Genomic DNA, 8,575 nt, shown 5'->3' with positions numbered 1-8,575 from the left:
TTTTTTTTTTTTTTTTTTTTTTTTGAGACAGAGTCTCACTCTGTCGCCCAGGCTGGAGTGCAGTGGCGCGATCTCGGCTCACTGCAAGCTCCGCCTCCCGGGTTCATGCCATTCTCCTGCCTCAGCCTCTCCAAGTAGCTGGGACTACAGGCGCCCGCCACCACGCCCGGCTAATTTTTTGTATTTTTAGTAGAGACAGGGTTTCACCGTGGTCTCGATCTCCTGACCTCGTGATCCGCCCGCCTCGGCCTCCCAAAGTGCTGGGATTACAAGCGTGAGCCACCGCGCCCGGCCTATTACTCATTTCTGTATCTAGATTTGAGCTCAGTGCATATCATATAATAGATGTTCAAATGGCTGGTTAATACTTTATCAATTACAATGAAAATGCTGACACCACATAGGACTTGAATTTTAGGAGACATATTAGTTCTCTTTGAACTTAGTAAATTCCTACTTAAAACTGCCATATTCATTAGTTTGTTCATTCACATTGTTGTAAGCCTACTTTTCCAGACACTCTTTTAGCTTCTGAAAATTGTGATGAATAAGACATACAAGTTTCCTACCCCCACAGAATTTACAGGAGTAGAGTTTGTGGAGGCAAGGCAGAAATAAAGAAATTTCAGATACCAAAAATTGCTATATGATAGACAGAAATAGTAACATTAATTGGATGGTGAGGGAAGTGCTGTCTAAAGAATTACCACTTAAATGGACACGTGAAAAACAGCAAGAGTTCCCAGAAAAATGGAATCTCAAAACCAAAGATTTAGAAAAAAGTGAGATTGTTCAAGTAATAGCTTGAGGCATACTCAACAAGGGGGAAAGGAGAACAAAATAAGGGTAAAGAGAGGCAGAGGTCAGCTCATGTGGGGCCTTCTAGGCCATGATATAAAGGCTGGGTTTTAATAAGTTTTAATAATTCAGATGAAATGCAGATTAATAAAATAAGGCATTTAAAGTAGTATAATTTTGTGGCATTTAGTACATTCACAATGTTATGTAACTACCACCTCACCTCTATCTAGTTCCAAAACATTTCATCACAACATAACTTTTAAGGAGTCACTCCCCATTCTTCCTTTCCCTCATCCCCTGACAACCACTAATCTGCTTTCTGTCCCTGTGGATTTACCTATTCTGGGCATTTCATATAAATGAAATCCTAAAATGTATGACCTTGTGTGTCTTGTTCTTTCACTTAGAATGTTTTTGAGGTTCATCCACATTGTAGCATGACTATATACTCCTTTCCTTTTATAGCTGAATAATATTCCACTGTATTGATATATACCACATTTTGTTTATTCATCATCAGTTGACAGCCATTTGGGTTGTTTCCACCTTTTGACTATTGTGAATAGTATTGCTGTGAACATTCTCATCCAAGTGTTTGTTCAATCTGTTTTCAATTCTGTTATATTTTAGATATTTGTCCCTGCCCAAATCTCATGTTGAATTGTAATACCCAATGCTGGAGATGGGGCCTGGTGGGATTTGTCTGGGTCATGGGAGTGGATCCGTCATGGCTTGGTGCTGTCTTCACAATAGTGAGTTCTCACAAGATCCGGTCATTTAAAACTGTGTGGCACCTGCCCCTGCAACTCACTCTCTTGCTTGCTCCTGCTTTTGCCATGTGACTTGCCTGCTTTCTCTTTACCTTCCACCACGATTGTAAGCTTCCTGAGGCCTCGCTAGAAGCCAAACAGGTGCCAGCACCATGCTTCCTGTAAAGCCTGCAGAACTGTGAGCCAATTAAATCTCTTTTATTTATAAGTTACACAGTCTCAGATATTTCTTTGTATCAATGTAAGAATGGACTAATACAGAACGTTGGTACCGAGGAGCGGGACATTGCTATAAAGGTACCTGAAAATGTGGAAGCAGGTTTGGAACTGGTTAAGAGATTAGAAGAGTGAGGAGGGCTCAGAAGAAGAAAGAAAGATAAGGGATCCATATGAACTTTAGTTTTTTCCAATTCTTTGAAGAAAGTCATTGGTAGCTTGATGGGGATGGCATTGAATCTATAAATTACGTTGGGCAGTATGGCCATTTTCATGATATTGATTCTTCCTACCCATGAGCATGGAATGTTCTTCCATTTGTTTGTATCCTCTTTTATTTCATTGAGCAGTGCTTTGTAGTTCTCTCCTTGAAGAGGTCTTTCACGTCCCTTGTAAGTTGGATTCCTAGGTATTTTATTCTCTTTGAAGCAACTGTGAATGGGAGTTCACTCATGATTTGGCTCTCTGTTTGTCTGTGATTGGTGTACAAGAATGCTTGTGATTTTTGTACATTGATTTTGTATCCTGAGACTTTGCTGAAGTTGCTTATCAGCTTAAGGAGATTTTGGGCTGAGACAATGGGGTTTTCTAGATATACAATCATGTCATCTGCAAACAGGGACAATTTGACTTCCTCTTTTCCTAATTGAATACCCTTTATTTCCTTCTCCTGCCTGATTGCCCTGGCCAGAACTTCCAGCACAATGTTGAATAGGAGTGGTGAGAGAGGGCATCCCTGTCTTGTGCCAGTTTTCAAAGGGAATGCTTCCAGTTCTTGCCCATTCAGTATGATATTGGCTGTGGGTTTGTCATAGATAGCTCTTATTATTTTGAGATACGTCCCGTCAATACCTAATTTATTGAGAGTTTTTAGCATGAAGGGTTGTTGAATTTTGTCAAAGGCCTTTTCTGCATCTATTGCGATAATCATGTGGTTTTTGTCTTTGGTTCTGTTTATATGCTGGATTACATTTATTGATTTGCGTATGTTGACTTGCATCCCAGGGATGAAGCCCACTTGATCATGGTGGATAAGCTTTTTGATGTGCTGCTGGATTCGGTTTGCCAGTATTTTATTGAGGATTTTTGCATCAATGTTCATCAAGGATATTGGTCTGAAATTCTCTTTTTTGGTTATGTCTCTGCTAGGCTTTGGTATCAGGACGATGCTGGCCTCATAAAATGTGTTAGGGAGGATTCCCTCTTTTTCTATAGATTGGAATAGTTTCAGAAGGAATGGTACTAGTTCCTCCTTGTACCTCTGGTAGAATTCGGCTGTGAATCCATCAGGTCCTGGACTCTTTTTGGTTGGTAAGCTATTGATTATTGCCACAATTTCAGCTCCTGTTATTGATCTATTCAGAGATTCAATTTCTTCCTGGTTTAGTCTTGGGAGGGTGTATTTGTCGAGGAATTTATCCATTTCTTCTGGATTTTCTAGTTTATTTGTGTAGAGGTGTTTGTAGTATTCTCTGATGGTAGATTGTATTTCTGTGGGATCAGTGGTGATATCCCCTTTTTCATTTTTTACTGCATCTATTTGATTCTTCTCTCTTTTCTTCTTTATTAGTCTTGCTAGCAGTCTATCAATTTTGTTGATCTTTTCAAAAAACCAGCTCCTGGATTCATTAATTTTTTGAAGGGTTTTTTGTGTCTCTATTTCCTTCAGTTCTGCTCTGCTTTTAGTTATTTCTAGCCTTCTGCTAGCTTTTGAATGTGTTTGCTCTTGCTTTTCCAGTTCTTTTAATTGTGATGTTAGGGTGTCAATTTTGGATCTTTCCTGCTTTCTCTTGTGGGCATTTAGTGCTATAAATTTCCCTCTACACACTGCTTTGAATGTGTGCCAGAGATTCTGGTATATTGTGTCTTTGTTCTCGTTGGTTTCAAAGAACACCTGGCTTGGAGGGTCCTATGCCCACGGAGACTCGCTGATTGCTAGCACAGCAGTCTGAGATCAAACTGCAAGGCGGCAGCGAGGCTGGGGGAGGAGCGCCCGCCATTGCCCAGGCTTGCTTAGATAAACAAAGCAGCCAGGAAGCTCGAACTGGGTGGAGCCCACCACAGTTCAAGGAGGCCTGCCTGCCTCTGTAGGCTCCACATCTGGGGGCAGGGCACAGACAAACAAAAAGTCAGCAGGAACCTCTGCAGACTTAAATGTCCCTGTCTGACAGCTTTGAAGAGAGTAGTGGTTCTCCCAGCACGCAGCTGGAGATCTGAGAACGGACAGACTGCCTCCTAAAGTGGGTCCCTGACCCCCAAGCAGCCTAACTGGGAGGCACTCCCCAGTAGGGACAGACTGACACCTCACTTGGCCAGGTACTCCTCTGAGACAAAACTTCCAGAGGAACTATCAGACAGCTGAATTTGTGGTCTCATGAAAATCCGCTGTTCTGCAGCCACCGCTGCTGACACCCAGCCAAACAGGGTCTGGAGTGGACCTCTAGCAAACTCCAACAGAACTGCAGCTGAGGGTCCTGTCTGGTAGAAGGAAAACTAACAAACAGAAAGGACATCCACACCAAAAACCCATCTGTACATCACCATCATCAAAGACCAAAAGTAGATAAAACCACAAAGATGGGGAAAAAACAGAGCAGAAAAACTGGAAACTCTAAAAAGCAGAGCACCTCTCCTCCTCCAAAGGCACAATTCAAAACTTTTGTGCCTTTGGAGGAGGAGAGGTGCTCTGCTTTTTAGCACTCCCAAAAAGTGGAAAGACACCCTACAGAATGGGAGAAAATATTTGCAAATTGTGTCTCTTAGAGTCTAGTATTCAAAATATTTAAAGAAGTGTTACAACCAAACAACAAAACACAACCCAAATACAAATGGCCAAAGGACTTGAATAAGCATTTCTTCAGAGAAGACCTACAAATGGCCAGTAAGCACATAGAAAGATATTCAGCATGATTAGTCATTAGGGAAATGTAAATCAATACCATAATGAAATGCTGCTTTATCCCCACTTGATACCTAGAATCAAAAAAACAATAAATTTTGGTGAGGGCGTGGAGAAATTGGAACTCTTGGACATTTCTGGGGCAGTGTAAAATAATGCAGCCACAGTGGAAAACAGTTTGGTGGTTCCTCAAAAAAGTTAAACGTAATAGTTACCATATGACCCAGCAATTCTATTAGGTATATGCCGAAAAGAATTTGTATTAGTCTGCTTTGCATTGCTGTAAAGAAATACCTGATACAGCATAATTTATACATAATAGACGTTTAATTGGCTTGTGGTTCTGCAGGCTTTATGGGAAGCATGGTGCTGACATCTGCTTACCTTCAAGGGAGGCCTCACCAAGCTTATCATGGGGGAGGGTGAAGAGGAAGCAGTCAGGTTATATGGTGAAAGCAAGAGAAGAGAGACAGGGAGGGAGAGAGAGAGGAGGAGGTGCCACACACTTTTAAATGACCAGATCTCATGAGAGCTCACTCACTATTGTGAAGACAGCATCAAGCCATGAGGGACCAGCCCCTAGGACCCAAACACCTCCCACCAGGCCCTACCTCCCACATTGGGGATGATAATTCAACATGAGATTTGGTGGGAACAAATATTCAAACTACATCATTCTACCCCTGGCCCCTCCCAAATCCCATATCCATCTCACATTGCAGTATACAACCATGCCTTCCCAAGAGTTGCCCGAAGTCTTAACTCATTCCAGCATTAACTCAAAAGTCCCAAGTCCAAAGTCTCATCTGAGACAAGGCAAATAAATCCCTTCCACCCATGAGCCTGTAACATCAAAGGCAGGTTATTTACTTCCAAGATACGATGAGGGTATAGGCATTGGGTAAATATTCCCATTCCAAAAGGGAGAAATCAGCCAAAAGAAGGGGGCAGCAGGCACCATGCAAGTCCCAAACCCAGCAGGGTAGTCATTAAATCTTAAAGCTCTAAAATAATCCTTAACTCCATGTCCCACTTCTCATACATCTTCTGAAATCTAAGTGGAGGGTGCCAAGCCTCATTCACTCTTGCACTCTATGCACCTGTAGGCTTAACACCACGTGGAAACCACCAAGGCTTATGGTGACTTGTGCTCTCCAGAGTGGTAGCATAAGCAGTATCTGGGGCCCTTTGAGCTGAGGCTGGACCTGGAGTCAGGGATGTAAGGAGCAGTGTCCTGAGGCTGTACAGGACATGGGCCCTGGGCGTGGCCTACAAACCATTCTTCCATCCTAGGCCTCTGGGCCCCTTGTGGTAGGGGCTGCAATGAAAGTTCTCTAAAATGCCTTCAAGGCCTTTTCCCCATTGTCTTGATAGTAGCACTTGGTTCCCTTTTAGTTATGCCAGTATCTCTAGTAAGTGGTTGCTCAACAGCCTGCTTGAATTCCTCTCCCAAAATAGCTTTTTCTTTCTCTGCCACACAGCCAGGCTGCGAATTTTCAAAACTTTTACTCTCCATTTTTGGTTTAAATATAATTTCCAATGTTGAGTCATTTCTTTGTTCCCACATGGGAGCATAGGCTGTTAGAAGCAGCCACTCCACTTCTTGAACACTTTGCTGCTTAGAAATTTCTTCAACCAGATACCTTAGGTCATCATTCTCAAATCCAAACTTCCACAGATCCCTAAGGCATGAACAGAATGCATCCAGCATAAAATGTGTGACCTTTGCTCCAGTTTCTTGTAAGTTCCTCATTTCCATCTGAGACCTCTTCAACCGAGACTTCACTGTCCATATCACTATCAGCATTGTGGTCGCAACCGCAACCACTTAACCAATCTCTAAGAAGCTGCAAGCTGCTCGGGCGCGTGGCTCATGCCTGTAATCCCAGCACTTTGGGAGGCCGAGGCGGGCGGATCCGGAGGTCAGGAGATCGAGACCATCTTGGCTAACACAGTGAAACCCTGTCTCTACTAAAAATACAAAAAATTAGCTGGGTGAGGTGGCGGGCACCTGTAGTCCCAGCTGCTTGGGACGCTGAGGCAGGAGAATGGCGGGAACCCCGGGGGGCGGAGCCTGCAGTGAGCCGAGATCGCGCCATTGCACTCCAGCCTGGGTGACAGGGAGACTCTGTCTCGAAAAAAAAAAAAAAAGCTGCAAGCTTTCTCTTATCTTTGTTTTTTTATTATACTTTAAGTTTTAGGGTACATGTGCACAATGTGCAGGTTCGTTACATATGCATACATGTGCCATGTTGGTGTGCTGCACCCATTAACTCATCATTTAACATTAGGTATATCTCCTAATGCTATCCTTCCCCCTCCCCCCACCCTACAACAGGCCCCAGTGTGTGATGTTCCCCTTCATGTGTCCATGTGTTCTCATTGTTCAATTCCCACCTGTGAGTGAGAACATGCGGTGTTTGGTTTGTTGTCCTTGTGATAGTTTGCTCAGAATGATGGTTTCCAGCTTCATCCATGTCCCTACAAAGGACATGAACTCATCATTTTTTATGGCTGCATAGTATTCCATGGTGTGTATGTGCCATATTTTCTTAATCCAGTCTATCATTGTTGGACATTTGGCTTGGTTCCAAGTCTTTGCTATTGTGAATAGTGCTGCAATAAACATACGTGTGCATGTGTCTTTATAGCAGCATGATTTATAATCCTTTGGGTATATACCCAGTAATGGGATTGCTGGGTCAAATGGTATTTCTAGTTCTAGATCCCTGAGGAATCGCCACACTGACTTCCACAATGGTTGAACTAGTTTATAGTCTCACCAACAGTGTAAAAGTGTTCCTGTTTCTCCACATCCTCTCCAGCACCTGTTGTTTCCTGACTTTTTAATGATGGCCATTCTAACTGGTGTGAGATGGTATCTCATTGTGGTTTTGATTTGCATTTCTCTGATGGCCAGTGATGAGCATTTTGTCATGTGTCTTTTGGCTGCATAAATGTCTTCTTTTGAGAAGTGTCTGTTCATATCCTTTGCCCACTTTTTGATGAGGTTGTTTGTTTTTTTCTTGTAAATTTGTTTGAGTTCATTGTAGATTCTGGATATTAGCCCTTTGTCAGATGAGTAGATTGCAAAAATTTTCTCCCATTCTGTAGGTTGCCTGTTCACTCTGATGGTAGTTTCTTTTGCTGTGCAGAAGCTCTTTAGTTTAATGAGATCCCATGTGTCAATTTTGGCTTTTGTTGCCATTGCTTTTGGCATTTTAGACATGAAGTCCTTGCCCATGCCTATGTCCTGAATGGTATTGCCTAGGTCTCCTTCTAGGGTTTTTATGGTTTTAGGTCTAACATGTAAGTCTTTAATCCATCTTGAATTAATTTTTGTATAAGATGTAAGGAAGGGATCCAGTTTCAGCTTTCTATATATGGCTAGCCAGTTTTCCCAGCACCATTTATTAAATAGGGAATTGTTTCCCCATTTCTTGTTTTTGTCAGGTTTGTCAAAGATCAGATGGTTGTAGATATGCAGCATTATTTCTGAGGGCTCTGTTCTGTTCCATTGGTCTATATCTCTGTTTTGGCACCAGTACCATGCTGTTTTGGTGACTGTAGCCTTGTAGTATAGTTTGAAGTCAGGTAGTGTGATGCCTCCAGCTTTGTTCTTTTGGCTTAGGATTGACTTGGCAATGCGGGCTCTTTTTCAAGTGGGCTTCATCCCTGGGATGCAAGGCTGGTTCAACATATGCAAATCAATAAATGTAATCCAGCATATAAACAGAACCAAAGACAAAAACCACATGATTATCTCAATAGATGCAGAAAAGGCCTTTGACAAAATTCAACAACCCTTCATGCTAAAAACTCTCAATAAATTAGGTATTGATGGGACGTATCTCAAAATAATAAGAGCTATCTATGACAAACCCACAGC

At 42.3% G+C, this 8,575-nt stretch overlaps 1 protein-coding gene across 3 annotated transcripts in view; it reads right to left on the bottom strand.

The window, feature by feature from the left end:
• The window catches only part of LOC116463381 (synaptonemal complex protein 2), a 100,596-nt gene that overhangs the window by 16,612 nt on the left and 75,409 nt on the right, over positions 1-8,575 (bottom strand). The gene's annotated exons all lie outside the window — the stretch shown is intronic.

The sequence above is a fragment of the Hylobates moloch genome, unplaced genomic scaffold (genome assembly GCF_009828535.3).
Source record: "Hylobates moloch isolate HMO894 unplaced genomic scaffold, HMol_V3 SCAFFOLD_34, whole genome shotgun sequence".
NCBI lineage: Eukaryota > Metazoa > Chordata > Mammalia > Primates > Hylobatidae > Hylobates > Hylobates moloch.
The sequence above is the reverse complement of the archived record's forward strand: the minus strand, read 5'-3'. Positions and strand labels throughout refer to the sequence as shown.